Below are 19,181 nucleotides of genomic sequence, written 5' to 3'. Positions count from 1 at the left end.
TCAGGAAAATGGGATGCAAATAGTTTTCTTTCTTCGTAAGTTCTCTTTTGTGAAAGGGGACCTAATGACCTTTACAGAAACAGTAAAGGTGCAGACTTAAGCACAATCTTAGAGACTGGATTTCAGTAGGTAACTTCAATGGCAAAATAGAGATGCTCACCTTAAAACACCATGGCCAGATTGCCCCGCAGTTCCTAGGGAGATGTCTATCTCCTGGGACAGTGTTGAGCCTTTGCTAGCAACAGAACACACCGAGAAGATGACTCAGTGTGAGGGTTAACTGTCTTCCCTTTTTCTCCCCAAAACCTGCTGTTTGCAAAAAGGTCTGTAATTTCTATCTGGGTTCTCAAGTCTGCTCCAGAACCACTCCAAATGCCCTTTCATAGTCCTCCTTTCTGCAGTCTCTTCCATCTGATTGCATTTGTTTGAGTTCCAGCATCTGCTTAGTTCCTACATCCCCTCCAGTTTCCCAAGCCCTCACTGTAGCACTCCAACTTTCCTCTGGTATCCATCACCCTGGGCTCTCTCCTTTTCTTCTGTAGCTCTGGAGAACATATCTCAAGGACTTGATGTCCCTGCTCCTCTGAGAGCTCAGCCCAAACTTCCCCTGACATAGCTGAGTAACTCCATGTGAAATGAGACACCTGATCTCAGTAGTATTCCTGAGGACCACGCTGGAGTAAGGTCTGCGTAGCTGTTCCTTCTACCACTCGTTGAGCAGAGGAGAGAATCATAAGATAAGATGGCATTTCAGCTTCTATGAAGGATTTCCCATGTGCCAACCGTGGCTATACAAGCGGCATTTCTGAGTGAGAAAAAATGGATAAGCTATCTGAAACTCCCTGTATCACATCACATTTCATTGTAATTTCAGTGAGTTGTCTTCAGCATGGGTTAGTATTGCCAAAACTTCCTAGTAAAATGTAACACTCAGACTGGTTGTGTAGGGTCTCTAGAATAAATAGCAAAATCTAGGCCATTCAAAGATGATTTATTCTGTCCTAAAATACGTGGCATGAATGCAGATATCCCTGCTTTTTTTCTAGTAACTATAGAGAGGATAGATGATGAGCACTGATTATATCCTAATTCTCACATAGCTGCAGTCAGCCTAGCCTGATCATTTTCCACTAAAACCCATGCAACATCTATGCTCAGCTAAGTGTCTACCAATCTGTACCCCAAGATATTTCCATTCTGTCCGTAAGAAAAATGTTCCCTCTGGTGTTTATAGCCTGCTTTGGTCAAAGGCGCTGGCTTTTTACACTGTGCTAGAGAACTATACAGTAGGCTTTAGTTCGGTTTTCTTTTTCTGCCTATCAACACTGGAGCTGGTAAATGCTCCAGTAAAATACAAGAGCTGGTAAAATACAAATGCCGTAACTTTAAACTGCTCATGAGTGAAATGAGATACTAGAAATGTTAATGAAACTTCTTAGGCTCTTACAGGCTAATCACTGATACAGTTTCTGATTTTTTCATATTACTGTTTTTGCAGACAGTAAATGTCATTTAAGAGAGAAAGAAGGAAAAAAAACCCCTATTTCCCCACGTCCTTCCTCTAGATGTACAACTACCAACCAACAGATAAATTAACTTATGCAGATGATGTGACATTTCTTGTATTTTTCCCTTCACTTTTTCAAAGTGTTCTGTAGGAGAAGCACAGAAGTTATTCTTTTGTAAGAGGATCATTAAGTCTGTTTGGAGTATTGATCTCATAGCTTTTCTGGGCACAAGGCCAATGATTTTGACTAAGGTTTTTAATCCTAGCTAATGAGGGAGGTGGATTAATGAGAAGTTTTTTGTTGTGTTTTTTTTTGTTATTGGAAGGTTGGTTGGGTTTTTTGAACCAGCAGATTGACATGTTTATGAATACGGATGAATAGGTCAGTTTGAATGAAAGAGAAGTTGGAGCTACAATTGGAGATGCAGTCATTTTGAAAACCAAATAGAACCAAGAGTACGAGTCAAGTTTGAAAAACAAGGCATCAGAAAACTGGTTTTCTTCCTGAGATCATAAACACTGAGGGCCTCCATTTGAGTATAGCAGCGGCTTTTGTTACATGCTGTTAAGCATTTTGAGGGATGAAATTAGAGGCCAGATGCATCTCTGTTATCTTTTAAGGATGTCCAGGTAACTGAAGTGTTCAGAATTTGATTCTCATCTCTGCTCATTAACCTATTTGTGCATGCATCTGAATTGCTACTGGTAATGCACTATTCTTGAAAAGGAAAAGTGAAATTTAGAAGAGTAGAGCTAGTTGCAGTATTTCTGAACCTTTTTTGTCTTTGCTTTTAAAAATACAATGAATTAACCGTTTGTGCAATTAATGCAATAGTCTTTAAACTTCTAAGGTCCTTCATCAAAACTAACTTCAGCAAACTGTTCAGATCAATATCTGTGGCCAGTTACAAAATAAGAGCAGCAGAAAACATTGTTGCTGGACTTAAGGAGGCACCATCATTTAGAAATCAAGATAATGTAAATCTGCTTTTGCAGTATAACTGAAATTACACCAACGTTATGAAGTGTCTGCAATACGATGTCAGGATTCTTTGTGGCAGCAGAATAAGTATAGATTTGTGTCTTAGCAACACAGATTCCTTGTATCTTCTTTTCTTGCCCTGCGTGTGCATTGCTCCCCAGAGCCAGAAGTGTTAGGTACCAATTATCTTCTGAGTGGGAGGTAGTACAGCCATTTTAAGAATGCTGTCTGCGTTGGAAAAGGCACAGCTAATGTATATAGACCTGTTGCAGTTAGCTCCTCTTGAGATAAGACCTATTTCCATACAAAAGCCTAGAAAAAAATCCCCTTGAGATCACTGATACTATGACAGTCTATTTTAAAATATCTTGACTTCTGTTCTGAGACCCTCTTGTCTAAGAGGCAGAGGAATTGGAGTTGAGGTAGTTTTTTCCCATGCTATAACTTTTTTCATTCTCCCCAGGGATTTGTTACTGACATGGTACATGCCAGTATCTTAGCTGGACAGCTAAATTGTACAGATTTTTTTGAGAGAATTGTGAAAATATCATGACTACATAAATTCTCTTCTGATCACAAAAAAAACAAGCAACATATACCAAAGCAAAACTGTTACAGAGGCTTCTAGAAGTTCCAGCCTACAGTCAACTCTGAGCAATTCAGGTGTAGATGCAGCTTACCTTTGTTAGCTTTACACCTGAGTGGCTCCAGAGGAGTCCCCTGGGATTAGCACCGGCAACAAAGGTCTCACCAAATACAGGCAGCCACTGAATTCACCGAAGCACGAGTAGAGGAGGGAGAAAAATAATTATATCCTCTTACCATCACATAAAATGCCATTTGGGAGTTGTCCAGACTATATGCTCATTCACATAAATCTGAAGTCCGCATGCTCCAAGTTTATGACCAAGTGACCAGTTATCTTATTTTCAGTAATGTTTGAGTACTCCACGGTGTGACTTTTTTCCTTAAAATGTGCCTAAACCTTAACTGTTGTCACCTCTCCTGCTCCTGGACAGGTGAGGTTTCACTTGGAATCTCAAATTTATTACATTTCTGCTAAATTGTAATTCTTGGTTATTCCTGACTGTATTCTTGCTGTGGAAGACAAATGGAATATGTTCAGCTAAGTCTTTGTTTTTCCTTTATCTGGTTTTACAAGTAGCCAAGTTCCTTAGTACCAGGGCAGCTGAGGCTTGAACCACTCAGAAGAGTTTCAAAAACTCTGTGATCTACTCGAGTGAGCAAAGCTTTACCAAAGCTTCACTGCTCCCATCACATCTGCTGTGTTTGCTGAGCTGTTGCTTCTATTCAGATAGAAGCTGTTGCTTCTATTCGGATGTATTCCCAATTGAAACACATACGCACTAATAAGTACCTGTGAAAAATCTTATAACATTCAGCTTATATGCTTATTTACAATGGAAAAAAGAGAGAGGATTGGAGGTTGGGAAATGCTTTTCAATTTTTCTGGGCCTTTTTTTCTGGAGGTTTCAGAGTGGCTTATGATTATTAGTGAATCAAAAGGAAAACTAACCAGTATTGGGGTGGGGGGGTTAGCCTTTTTATGAAGGATAGTGGGGAAGCAAAAAAAAAGTGTGAGTTATAATTGTCTTACCTGTCAAGGTGTTACCAGAAAGGTACTGGAACAGGTTGCCCAGAGAAGTCGTGGCTGCCCCATCCCTGGAGATGTTCAAGGCCAGGTTGGATGAGGCTTTGAGCAACCTGATTGAGTGGAAGGTGTTCCTGCTCATGGCAGAGGCGTTGAAACAAGATGATCTTTAAGGTCTCTTCCAACCCAAACCAATCTGTGGTTCTATGAAAGCAAAGGATTTCAGCACTTATAATTCATAGAGCTTACACCAAATGCCTATTTTTGGTGGAACTGTAAAAGGGAAACGGTGCAGACGCATTCCAAATGGATAGGGAAAATGGACAGGCAGTTCTCTTGGACAGGTAAGAAATCTCAGCCCTAAAGTCATATCAGATTTACCACAATTCAGGCATAAGCGTGGCTCATGAAAAGACAATGATAGTGAGTAAAATGCTTAATGCTGTAGTTCACACTTTAATTAATGGTGTGGGGTTTAGCTTGTGTTTTTTGAGACCATTTTTAACATCCCATCTAATTCATAAGCTACTTACCAAAACTGAGTGGATAATTCTTATTTGTTAATATGGCCTTCTTTTCCATAAGGCAATGTTTAGAAATGTTTTGCTGGTGGTTTATGTTTTCCATGACTTCTCTTCATCCTCCAAGTAATGGGTGGGAATAATTCCTAGGTATAGAGTCCTAATTTCATAGTGAATGCCTAAAATTGAACTACCAAAGACTTTGTTTATACTGTAGTAGTTATTTATTTATTTTCTCTAGATAGGGAGGCAGTGGGCCTAGTTAAGAGCTCATTTGATGTGGATTGAGAATTTAGTGTTCTCTTTCTAGTTCTGCCAGTGACCTTGCACAAGGTGTACCTGTGTCCCCATGCTTTAATTTCTGCATCATTAATTGAGGAGTATGAAAATTCCTGCCTTAGTCTGGTGAGATTTACTGATGAGAAATGTGAAGTATAATTGTTTTTCAAAGCCAGTGCTTGTGGCTTTATAACTTTGTCCAAATACAGCAGTAGCCTACTGATTCTTTCCCTGGCATATGTTATTCTGATCTGAGAATGTGATGTGTACATTACAGATTTAGTTTGGTTTTCTGTTTTTTATAGTTAAAAACAGACCATGTACACAGAAAAAAATACTATCTACTTATAAAAGGAGATTACATACATGGAATGAAAAGGCCGGGGGTGGCTGAGGGAGAAAGCTACAGTTTGTTTCTAAACTGCTGAAAATGCATAGTAGCCCAGCTTCTAGATTTTTGCTTTCTGGCTGAATTGAATCACCTTGTCTGTTTTGCCCTATGGAATCCTTTCAATAATATTTCTTAGCATTCCACTTGGGTTTATTCACCTTTTTTTTCTTCATGAATTCAGTTTGGCTATTGCAGACAGCTTTTATGCTAGTAAGTGAGCCAAAGAGGCTCTGAGTGGCAGACAACTACTGAAATAAGAACCTGACACTCTGGGGAGAAAAAGAAATTCATTCAACTTTCCTTTCTACCTCTTCCCTGTACTCTATAACCTCTCCTTTTTTTCTACTCCATAGTTATGGTAGTAGTTCTCTTGCCCACTGAATACAGAATGTGGTTGTATTTTTCCATATTACAGCCTAGCTACATACCATAAAATCAAATATTTTTTTTGGGAAGCCCACCATTTTCCATGGGGAGTCTTCCAAAATGTATGTGGACAAGTCTTACCTGGCAATATAGGAATGCTTCCATGCAACAGAGCTGATTTTTAAATGTACGACTACACGCTACAAGAATCTGTAGCAGCATATCCATTCTATGCAATGAAGCCACCATTTCACCTCCACTTTTAAATTGGCTATTGATTAAGTAACTAAAATTCATTCACTGGCTAGGCATGTTATTCTGGTATAGTTTTAGATTTTGTGCCCATCTAAATTTTGAGACTGCTAAGACTGATGCTCCCATTTTCCTTGCTGATTTATAAAATGGGACACAGGACAACTGTTCCTGTTTTACTAGACTGTAAATGACATGGGCTTTTTTTTGGCTGGATGTGGTAAGTGCTCTGACCCATGCACAATTTTATACTTCTAGATAGCATGCAGTTGTTTAGAAGCTATTTATATAGAATGTAAGATACACGGTACACCACAAAATATCTCTAGCAGTGCAGTGCAAACCATCTGTCCTGGACCAGCAGGAGAACATCAAAAGCAGTAGTTCAAACAGTCCTTCAAAATACTTGTTCCCTTTAAGTTTTGGGAAAAGTAGAGATCAAGGAATGTAAACATTCAATGATCCTTTTAATGTGTTCATCTTAGAGATTTTAAGTGTTAATTTTTCTATCCTAAGAATAACAGAGGTTATTATTTAAATAAGGGTATCCAGTTCCTCAGCCGTTCTAACTAGTGTTTAGCTCCATAAACAATCCTGTAATATTTTATAGTAGCTGAGGATGTAGCCACTTTCTTTTGTAGACCTCTTAACCTAAGCAACCAACATTTATACTGATAATGGATCAGCACTATAAGCAACGCAGCGTGCAATAAAATTGCTGCTCTTTTGGAATCTTTAGTCACATTTGAAAAAAAAGGATCTTTGAAAGCTCACTACCTAGTTCATTTTGGGATTCAAAAGGATAATTTGTGCAATGCAGGTCTTTGGTTGATACATTTATACATTTGGCAATTAATAAACCCTTTTCATTCTTAAGTCTTACAGTTAGTAAGACAAAGTAAAGAGACAGAAAAGCATATTTTTGTCTTCTCCACTTGGGACTCCTAACTTGTTCTGAAAGATCAAAGCTACTTAAAAACTGTCTCATACTTATTCTGCCACCCTTGGCGTTTGGATGCAAGTCTATAATCAATGGCAACTGCACTGTAACAGTAAATGTGCTTTCAGAGAAAACAAGCTGTAGAGTCACATTTAGAAAGTCATGTTTTCCCAAGGATGGCCACAGCTGTTTCTTCTTGTGAACAATACGTTGTCTTAATCTAAAATATATAACCTTATTATCATGCAAATGTTTATCCCACGTTAGAATCAGGCTTGCTCTTCTCACAATAGATAAGCTTCCTGTGTTATTACAGATAACGAAAATCCAATTTCTGAAAATGTTCTGTTATTGTTTCTTTTTTCCTCTGCTTTTTAGTAGTAAAGAACTAGTAATTACTTGGTCTTATTCAGACTTTCCAGAGGAAGAACTGAAGTCATATTTCCCACACATTAGGATTCTGATCATTGAAATTCACTTCTTTCTCTTCTTTCTATTGCCTTTAAATAAAGGAATGTACTACGGAAAAAAAGACTCAGCTCAGTCTGGAATGGTACAAGTGCAAGTCAGGAATAATTGAAAATAGTTTTGATCACCCTTGAAATCCTAGATTAAGCAGTTTTGCTAACACTCAAAGAAATTCACTGGAACCTTTTGATTTATTGCACAATAGGTAGAAAGCTTCTTTTCTTCTTCTTCGGGCTCTTACCCTGCCAATGGATATTTGTTCTGTAAGTAGCACTGACATGAAAAGTCTGAAGTTGTCCACTTTTCTCCCTTTGACCAACATTCCCTTGGTAAACAGAGTACCAAGAGGAGAGCGGAGTTAATCCTTTAAGTTTAGCTTTGTGAAAAAGCAACACTGAAAGCTGTGAAAGCTTTGAGCAAAATTAACAAAAATTTGCAAGCCTTGCCAGCATCTTTCCAGAACACTTGTGATTATATGAAAATCCAGTTTAATAATACCCATAGCAGTTTCTTCCAAATTAATAAAGTATGATTGTGAAAATAACAGGAGCTATACCCTTAGCTGAACTAACTCCATTCAGCAACATGGATTGCAATGGTGATTGCAGTGATAGTTCTCCAAGATGTTGAATTTTGTTTAGTAATTGCATTGAGAAATTGATTTTTTGCTGCCCCTGGGCTGAGCGATCGGGCTGGGTAAAGGCCAGGCTACTTCTGGCAAAGGGGAAGTAAGGGGAAGGGATGGAACTGCAACAGATAGAAGAGCGTAGCCCTGAAGAGAAGGTCAAGGCAACCAAGGTGGGGAGCACTGCCCTCCTAGGAGGGACTGCCTCACTCACGCAGAGACACGTGCCATCCCAGATTCCACACTCAAGCCTTTGGTGGCCTTTGGCATAACCAGGCAGCAGGCACCTGGCCTTTTTCCTTCTCTTGCAGGGCATACACATTCAGCCAGTTGCACTGGGTTGATATTTGCCCAACCAAAGCTGTCTGTGTTCTCTTAAACCTAGCTAATTTGGTAAAAAATCCAGTGTGCTTGTAGAAATCCCTGGGCCAAGGCGTTCAGTCCGAGTGTGCTCTGTGATAGCTGACTGGAAAAGCATGAACAGCATACAACACTCTCCTTGACAGAATCCTAGATGTCTGCCCCAACCCTCCTAATCTCATTGCACTGAGTAAGTAGTACTATTATTAAAGAAAATGTATGCTTGTAAAGGGGAGAGAGGGGAGGATTGGGTGGGTAGACAAGACAAGGAATGTTACAGAACCAGCCCTGCATTTCTAGACTGCGATAAATTTTCATCTGTCCCAAATATATGAACAGGATCATCCTGAACAGGAGACTTAGGAAGATGGGACTCCTTGATGGCCTCAAAATTGAAAGAACATGTGAGCCTTCTTTTCTTCCAACTGGCCTTGGCTCCAAATACTTCCTGATAGCACAGAAGACAGAAAGAACATTGGACTGTCTCTGTCCTTGGGATAAATCAGATCACACAGTAATGTCAATTTTTAAGTGAAGCTGCTCTCTCAGAATCAGCACTTAACATGTTCTTAAAAATTGTGCCTTGATCTACCCCTTTAATGTAGAGGAATTATGATCTCTGTACCAAACAGGGCAGGGGTGTACTCTCTAGGCCAATGCAGCAAGAGATTTAGACTCCACTCATAATAGGAGAGGATCCTTTGACAGATGAACTTCATGAAGAGCATTATTGCCTCCACAGATGGTTGTCTATAATAAATGTTGCTTTTTTTGCTGTTCAATTTTGTTATTCATGTGGGATTCATGTCATTTAACAGTAGCTACCTAAGCATGAGGTGTCTTGTCTAATTTAATCATCTGTGCTCTTTTCATAGTTAACAGAAGAAGCAGCCCCACCACGAGTTGATTCATCTCACCCACCTCAGCAAATTGTCATTGTCTGCACACTATTTTTGCCCTTGTGAGTTAGTTAGACTAGTCTTCTCCCGAAGTTAAATTTCTTTAACGGTTTCTTGAATAGGAAACAAATGAAACTTCCAAAGCAGTTTTTATTTTCTAGTCACATCCATACCATTCTGCAAGCTTCTTATAGAAACAACTGAATTGTCCGTATTTTAAAGGTAAGGTGAAACTTTTGCCAAGGGAAATAAAGAATCAATGGAAAGAAGAAAGAAATGTTCTCATAGATTAAATCATTTTTATAAGAAGGGCATCCAGGTAGTGGTATGCAGCCCCTCACACCTCTTTCCTTCTTGCCCACAGCCACAAATTCTCAGGGCTCGCCAAGCCTTTAATATCCTCCACCCACCTTCCTTCATGAAGATTCTTGGCTCAGATAATGCTGTGCCAAATATTCTGTGCCTGTGCTCACATTGATCCTGTGAAACCCATGTGTTTAGCAACACTTGGCTAATCCTGGAATCCCACATAGATGCCTAAGATATGGGTCCTCAATTCCCACCTGACCTGGTTACAGGCAATATGGCCTATTCAGACACGTGATTTGAGATTTGTTGGGCTTTAAAATGCAAGTGCCCTAACCACAAATGATGTTTTGTAGCAGATAAATCCTTCAGCGGCACCACATGTCACAACAGCAGGAAAATTACACCTTCTCCACCTATTAAAGGACATATATGGATAGAGAAAGATCCAGCAGTCTTAAGAGCAGCAAAGATACTCATACATCTCGTGTATTCAACTAAGTTTAAGAGAAGTATAGGACAGAGATAGTGTCATTTGAAAGATGCCTAGGAGTTACTACAATGAGGGAACTGGGAGTGGTTTTGAACTGCTTAGTAAGCAAGCAAGAGATTTTGCCAAATGCTGTGAATCTTCAAGTTGATCACTCTGAGGCAGTGCCAGCCATGTACAGTTGCTGTGAGTATCTAGCAAAGTATTTAAAATCATTCTGCTTAGCCAACCATGGCTTTATGATCTGCTGTCTATCATAACAGTTACCACTATTACTTTGCTATTACTTACTGAGAAAAATCACTCCTTTTTACATGTTCTTTTGTAAATGAAAATGCTCGGCAGGGAAAAGTAGCATTTTCAAAGGCTTACCTGGTGTCTATGTGTTGAGCCAAAACATAAATTACCTCTTCAATAGCCAGTCATAAAGAAAATCCAAAGTATTTTCAGGCAGCTAATGCTCTTTCATTACTCAAGCTCTGAGCAGTTTCAGAAGACGTCTAAATGCCCACTTTACACTAGCAACGCAAACATGAAGAGCTATTGTTATTTGGACAAGTCATGTAAGTTTATAAAATGTGGTGATTTATCTTTTTCAGTTTCTGGTATTTTGTCACCAGTCATGTTTGTCCAGATAAACTGTGCCCTAGGCAATTAAGGAACACTCAGATTGAGAAGGACACACAATCCTCATGATCACCTGAGGCCTCTGCCCCAGCTCCTAAGGTGAAACCCAAGTCTGAGTACTTGCTGCCACCTTTCCAAATGCTCATATAAGGAAAAAGGTGCCCCTGCAGCCATCCCAATTTGTACTGAACAACTTCTAGTCATCCCTTTTGCAGAAGTCAAGGAAAGATAAATGATCAAGTAGCTGGAGATGTCTACACTCTCCTCCCCAAACAGGCTTGCCTCCATCCACCTCTTGTGAGCCATACCAACAAAATGTGTAATACAATGCATAAAACAAAGACTTTCATAGCTCTTTTTTTTTAGCGTCTTACCCACAGATTCAACACCATTAATCTTTGTTTGGAAAGCCATGGATATTACTTTATATAACAAGTAAATAATCATTCTTTCTTATTACTTACCCTCTGTGATAGTAAAGATGCATACTTTACTCTTCTGTTTTGTACTAAGGAGGCAGAATTCAATACAGGCTGCACTCTTGCTGTGGGTGAACCCTTCTTGTCTCCTAGTTTATACATATCCACACTTGTCTCCTTTATAAAATAAAAAAAACAGCAATAACTATCTTACTTACTAATTTACATTGGCTTCACTAAAAACACATAGTCAGATATCAACTGATCTAATAGGGCAATTCATCCATGCAATAATTGCATAATTGGGGCAAATCCAGAAGAACTGTAAGGAAGAGAAGGATTTCCCTATGAGAAATTTATACACAAGTAGAATGTAAATTTAGTAAATGCACAAAACTGCATGTCATTCATTTCTTTTTGTAGCAAGAATCTCAAACCAAGAAATCAAGTGACTTAAGAGCTCTTTGAAAGTCATATAGGTGAGTCACAGTAATTACAGAATTACTCCCTTCTCACAAAAAGGGGGTGTGGTTGTTTGGGTTTTTTTTCACAATTCCTTACATTCTATCAGCCAGTATTTAGAGTTCTGAGAGTCCCAGGTAGAAAAAGCTATTGAAGTGTAAAATATGTATTGTTATTGTTGCTCATTGTTATTTGATACCCTTCACTTTCTTCTCAGGCATGCTAAGTGCAAAAGAAAATTCAGGCTGTAGAGACAACTCTTCTAAAAATATCAACCAATTAGCTACTTTATTTTTCTTTCATATTTTGAGAGGATGAAATACATCCATCAAATATATTATAAGCCAGTTGCACCCTTTTGACGCAAAGCTGTATCATTGAATTCCATGTAAATTCAGAAGGAGCAGGATTAAAGCCTTTACTGGAAAAGCAGTGGTGTATTATAGGAAGCTTTCATATAATTGAAAATTCTCCCAGCAACAAAGTGGTTTGTAAGGAGACACTGAGTTTGTAGCTGAAAAGAGAATTTTAAATGATGCATAATATTCCAAGCTACTAGCTTCTGGTCCTGCATCTTTCCTATGGAAGAAGACTGCTCAGCACTGCAGTATTTCTCTGCTTGAGAATAATTTTGCCTTACCTCTCCTTCTTGCTATGAACACCTTCACAGTGAGATCACATCACACCTGCAAAAATTAGCAGTCTTAATGAGTGTCCTAGATATGACACCTCAGAGCAGCAAATGTTCCTCTGCTGCTTAACAAACCTCTGCTGCTGAAAGATTTTGCTGTTCAAATCAGGAACCTAAAGATAGTCGAGTTTACATCTGCTTTTTAAGGAGCTCCTTAAATCTTAGAGTCAGATTAAGTGAATACATAAAAGTTTCAGGAGATACAGGCACATTTCCTGCTTTTCCAAAGAAAAAAATGTACTTAATAAGATCCTAATTTAACAGCAATATAATAAGTAGAAATTTTGCCATTAGGCACAGCGGGATGGACATCATCCCCACCATGCATAGTTCTCAGAGATTTGTACAGGACTTTTATGCACATATTACACAGGCTGGAATTACAGCCCTTAGTGCCTCTGTCATTCTGCCCTCATTCAAGCAGAGGAATCACTCTTTCTCTCTCCTGCCAGGGGCTTGGTGTTGAACTAGAGCTTTACCTATATAAAATAAGTGAGTCTCTTTTGAATAACTCTTTAGTATCAAGTGTTTACATACATTGATTATCTCATAAGATGATCAATATAAAAGCTACCATATTTTTTAGTGCAAAGGAAATTGCTCAAGTGGCAGATAGGTGCTTCCGTATTAGTAGAGACAGCACTATATAATGAAGCTTGAATAATTTCACGCTGAATGGAAACCATAAAAACCCATTTTATGACAGGGCCTGTCGAGCATCAGCATTCTGATGATTATGGCACCAAGTTAATATCTTTTGTCTTTACTTGTGGGAAATACACAAAGCTTTTTTGGCACTGACTGACCTTGTTGTGGCAAAATAGATACAAAACATTTGCCATTCAGCAAAGCCTTTACTCTTCTTACAGGATTCCCGCTAGACTAGGATGTTTAAAAAGTACTGCTGAGGCAAAGGAACAAAATTTATACTGAACAAAATGATAAAAAGAATATTATCAACGTACCTCTTAGGTAATTCTCTCTTATTTCAACACAATTATTTTTCTTTTTTAATAGTACTTACTGAATTACACTGTCTGAACACTAAGAAATGGTTAATTCTGCTTTTTATAATATTTCCAGTCAGGGTAAAACTACCTAATGCACAAATACACACATTTCAAGCAAATATGGCAGAATGAGGGCATTACGGTTATGATACTCTATGTATATTTGGAACTGTGGGTAAAATTAGTAGGACTGCTGCAGCTACTTGAAATACATATGGTCAATACCATCCTCTGAATACGAAAGGAAAGAGCAGGAATGAATTGTTAGTTAAAGATAAAATGAGGAGCAAAAGACCCTCTGGAAACTGAATTTACAATTCAGAATCTCAACCATCTGCAGCAAAAATTGAGCCCTTATACCACCTTGCCTTCCTCTGTTGGTGTCGTGTGCCCACCTGGGGCCTCATACAGAACAGTGTTTTATACAGCTGCATGACTGGACCCACATACTGACGTATTCTGTGGACCTCTTACACATGATGAGTTAAGCGACTTAATTCCAGTCTCATAGAATCATAGAATCACCCGGTTAGAAGAGACCCACCGGATCATTGAGTCCAACCATTCCCACCAATCACTAAACCATGCCCCTCAGTACCTCATCCACCCGCACCTTAAACACCTCCAGGGAAGGCGAGTCAACCACCTCCCTGGGCAGCCCGTTCCGTTGCCTAATGACCCTTTCAGTGAAGAATATTTTCCTTATGTCGAGCCTGAACCTTCTCTGGCGGAGCTTGAGGCTGCTCCTTGAAGCAATATGAATTTCTGCTCATCTACACTCTAAGAGCTTCACCCAGCTTTCCTGAGCACCTGTACACTGATTTGAGTGGACTTTGAACTTGACTGCTGTCTCTGAACCTCTTTACTCAAAAGAGAGATTGGAAATACAGACCCAAGTTGCTGTGCCTGAGAAAAGGCACTCTAATGTCACATCTCATGCCTAGCACAGGGCTAAACAGGATGCTGCATGTGTCAGGATCAGAAACAGATGCAAGAGCTGAAATCCTATGTCCTGCGACAGGTTACAGAGGTTAGCTTATACTGATTTGATTCTTTTAATGTTTTCCAATAGGATAAGTTTTAAACCTAATTAGTTTTTTTTTAATTAAGAACCTAATTATTATGATGTGTTTGATAAAGCATATTCTATGTCCTTTAAGGGGCAAGAGTTATTTAATGAATGTGTCCAGACAACACGTTGCCCATTATATTCAGGGTCATCAGAATGGCAGCAACGTTGGACTCTCTTTGTCCAAAGACAGAGAGAGAGCAAAGTAATCCAGGGAATAATACTGGGGTCAGCAGACCACCTTACTTTCCTAGTGCCCTCCATGTTTTTCTGAAACTAAATGTGTTTGTTTTTTCCATGTTTATTAACCATATAAAGATGATATAATATTTTTCTTACAAAGCTTGAACCTTTATAGATGCTCCTTTATAGATACACTAAAACTTCCCAGCAATATATAGGTTTATAATGAAGCAAGCTAACACTTAAGTTTCTTATAACTTACTTTAATTATACTTATCATGTCAAGAACTGCTCTACAGAGAAGTGAGTTTTGTGAAACAAATACACAACATTTCCAGAATCATGTTTGCAGGTTGATTTTAAAGAATGTTTTAAGAAGCAAGCAGAACCTGATCAAATGTCAAGAACCAATTTGTTCATGTAAGAATTGCCACTGCTAGGCTCTAAAAGTCAGCGAGAGCTTAGTTTCTATTTCACAAGTCCTGATGATATCAGTTAGTTTTGTGCTGTTAGATTAACTTGTGCACTGAACTTCCCAGAGACAGAGTGAAGAAAAAGATAAGGGAGAAAAAAGTGGAGAGAAGCCTGAAAGAAAGGCAAAGGAAATAGAAAGATGCTGGAGGAGGGATATAAGAGCCATGAAGAAAACAGAATTGCTAGGATTAAAAAAAAAGTGGTGGAGGGGTAAACAAATATTACTGATTAACAAGAAAAGAAAATGAGAATTTACTGAGACTGACAGAGGGAAGGCAAACCACTGAGTATTTCTTTTTTTTTGGCTGAGGTGATAAGACAAAACCCAATGCCTTTATTTTGCCCTCAGAGCTAAGTAGTGATTATTTCCATCCCATCTATGTGTTTTACAATGTACTATACTCATACACGGAGGTTGTGATCTTTCTGCTTCTGCATCATCCTGTGGAAAATACTCTTACAAACATAGTGGGGTCTACTCTCTGCTCAGTTATATTTAATTTCTTTATGAAATTAATAAGAAAATTGTCACAAGGTCAAAGGGAAATTCTATGTTCAAGCTAGCTGGGTCAGATCATTAATGCTAAAAGTATTAAGATCCCTATGGAACTACACTAATTTATACCAGCAGGGAGTTTGGACTGTGTCCATTCAAGTACAGCCTAAAGCAGATACCTAATAAAACTATTAAAATTAAAAGTGACATAATTTCATTGAAGTGAGGGTATTGTACTGCACTGAGGCCAATGGAGTGGAGTTACATCAACCACATCCTTTATTACTTTGCACTAATTGTTAACTTCTGTAGTTGTTTTTTACATCAAATTTCAAAAATTCTTCTAATTGCTATTCCTACTATTAAATGACTAAACTCCTTATGTATATCATTACATTTTTCTTTGGAATGATTGAGGGGCTTGCAAAAAAAAGGTGTGGGGTTTCTTCAGAGTTATCAAAAATTACCCATCACTGAAAGAACATTCCCCAATCATGTCAATTAGATTTTTTTACATGTTATTCCCCATACTCTTTCTTATGCTTCTTAATGTCTTTTTGGACTTCTGGCTATAGCTAAAGTCTTCATTAAGCTGTCTGTAAAAATATCCAAACCTCTTTCCGGAACTGAATAATTCATTCCAAATCCTTTCCACTTTCATAGATGTTTTAATACTTCACAAGTATTGATGGTGAGTCTCATTTGCTGTTATGATCTTGGTGAAGCTCATCCATCAGCACACAGCAGTGAATAAGACCACAGGCCACTAAGTATGGAAGTGCTCCACCACATAATTGATGTTTAAACCAGAAAAAGCAGTCTTTCCATTCCCATACACCATAAATCAGTTTGCCTTAGTGATAACGCCCGTTACCCCTGAATATGCCTGCACCCTCTTCAAATTTTGCTTCCTTCCACTTCATCAACTTTTTCAGGAATTACTAAGTATTTAAATAATATTTCAGCTAATACAGAAATTTAAATTATTGGGTTTGCATTTTACCTGTCAGGAAGAAATTCTTAATTTCCTGTCTCTTCACATATTGAGACCCAAGCATAATGTTTACATGATCTGGAAGCCATATATTGATATTAAGCCATACTTTCCATGGCCAAATGCCAAGGGCTAGACTGTGCCCCAATACTTTCACTGGAAACCTCCTCCTATCCTGCAGTTGAGAGCCTCGCTTGAGAAGTAGTTGCCTGAGACTCAACAGGCCACTCACAAAAGTACTATGCAGAGTTATTGATGGGGGCACCACTAGGACTTGCTGGAATGACAGGTAATTTACAGCTGAACGTGATTTTTTTAAAAAATGACCCTTCATGATGTGAGTTAAAAATGCCTTTATTCTTCTCTGACCTCCATGTAGTTATAACTCCGATTCACACACGAGTCTGAGGAAAATATACAATGGTGGTGCTTGCAGAAGAGAGAATCCCTATGTAGCCTATAACCTTCCTTAATTTGTACTAAGACGATAATTCAAATAAGCTTTAAATAAATTGACAAAGCAGACTTATGGCAATTAATTGATTAATTAAACTCTATAAAGACTGCTGGCAACCTCATTTGTGCATACCTGGCTTTGTTGAGGTGTAAGATTTGCTTCAGTCTGCAACATAGAGTGATGGATAGGAAGAGTGCAAACTCAAACCACAGGTAACTAAGTTAAGCCACCTTTTAGAGGCAAGTGACTGTTAACTGTGTATTCTTTTTCCTATTTGCGCTGATTTTTTTTTGCTACCATCCATTGTCAACCATCAATTTTGTTTTAAGCCTGAAATTTTTAAAATGCTCTGCCTACCTGCTAGAAACGACCAGCTACAGAACTGCTTTCAAAGTGCTACAGGCCTTTATATAAAAGATTTGTAAATATAGGGAATGAGTCAGTGAAACAGCAATTTTTTTGCCCTAGATCCTGAACTGCCCAGTGGGTGTGCTCCACATTTCAGAAGCTCTCCTTCTGCCAGTAACACTGAGTCCTCACACATGTTCCACATCCTCTGTTTTGCTATGCACGATGCTAATTGCAAATGTGAAGATTGGTGGGTTTGTTTTGGTTTAGTAGCCAGCAAACCATGTTTATTTTGCATATTTAAACTGCACTAAATCACTAAAAGAAAAAAGGTGTGATGTAAGTAAGATATATGACCAAAGATCAGATTTACTAATAAGCTGCAGAAAACAGAGGTTGTAAACATTCAACTCTAGCTAACATTTAAAAAAAGCTGAAAGAAAGATGCATCCCACTAAATGCTTCCTTGCTTCTGTGGTGAGATCTTTGATAGACACATGATAGAAATCTGTCATAAAAAGTAAACAGCCATTAACTGTCACCATATGTTAACATGTACTTCTGTCTATTTACAGCCAATTAATGACTTCATTATTAAGTTATTTTTCCTTTATATTAGCTCATGTGTTGAAAAAAAAAAGCCATAAAAAGAAGTACATAAGCTGTCACAAGTTCAGCAGATCTCAACCACACTCACTGCTGTTTCACATTATCTACTCTATCATTTCAAAACTGGGGAACTCAGAAGGGATATTCCTATCCACCATGGATGGCACAATTACAGATTGAATCCTCTTATTAAGCAGAATTGAATGGATTCATAGAGGAGAAAGACATTTGTAAGCATGAATAATACTATGAATCTCTACAGTATCTGCTTAAAAGTAAGCATCACAGGTTGAATATATAACATACCCTTTTCTATCAGAACAGAGATCACCATTTCCTTGTATCCTTTCCCTCAAATGGCCAAGAACAGGTGTCTTAAAGATTCTATGAGCAAGTCAACAGCGTTATGATACTTCCTCAGAATTTATTCAGCCTCCAAAAAGTTGCATCTCAGAGTATTCCTAAGCCACAAATACAGAAAGGTGGTGACTTTCAGAACTAGGTCTGATAAGAAATGCAGGGCAAACCCCTCATAATTTAACAGAGTCATTAACGTAAATGTAATGCCAGTGAAATATGTTACCGAGTCAGTTGTAGAAAATAGAAACAAAAGTCACTGACTGCAATAGGCTGTGCCAGAATGCTGCAGGCAGTAATATCAACTGAAACATTGAGGTCAACAGGGATGAGCAAAGGGAACCACAGACTAACAAGCAATGTTATTTAAGCACAACAGAAAACTTAATGTCAATGCTGTGAAAATGGCATAAGTCAGGTTGGAAGCAGCGGCTTAATACTTTGGGGGAACTCAAATGGGGCAGAAAGCCATGATATTTACACTAAAAAACCACTAATAACTACTCATCTTATCTTCTGATTACAATGTATTCAAACATCACTGCAAAGGGTCAAAAATGCTGCCTTTTTCCATCAGCGTTATAATCTTTGCTCATGTGAACAAGACCTGTCAATCGCCATGCTTCCACTTCTGCCACTGAATTGATATGTATATCTTTAAGAAAAGATCTCGCTGCCGAGTTTTTCATTTTCACACCTTAAGTTCTGCTCTTTTAATTAGATCATGATAAATAAACAAAAATGTCAGACAGAAGAATCCATCAAACACCCTATGTCAGTTTTCAGAGCTTCCAATTTCACACCGTCTATAAGGAACGTGATTTCTGTTTTCATTATTGTTTCCAGAAACAAGGATCAGCTCTTTTCAGTTGCTGTCAGATGGACTCAGTGTTGTCTGAACATTCGCACTAGTGAACTGTAACAGCTTTTCTCCCCTATGCTTACACAGGGATGCTTTTCCAGAGAATGGCTTTATTTTACATTTGC

This window comes from Phaenicophaeus curvirostris, chromosome 13, assembly GCF_032191515.1.
Source record: "Phaenicophaeus curvirostris isolate KB17595 chromosome 13, BPBGC_Pcur_1.0, whole genome shotgun sequence".
NCBI lineage: Eukaryota > Metazoa > Chordata > Aves > Cuculiformes > Cuculidae > Phaenicophaeus > Phaenicophaeus curvirostris.
Note: the sequence above shows the minus strand (reverse complement) of the source record.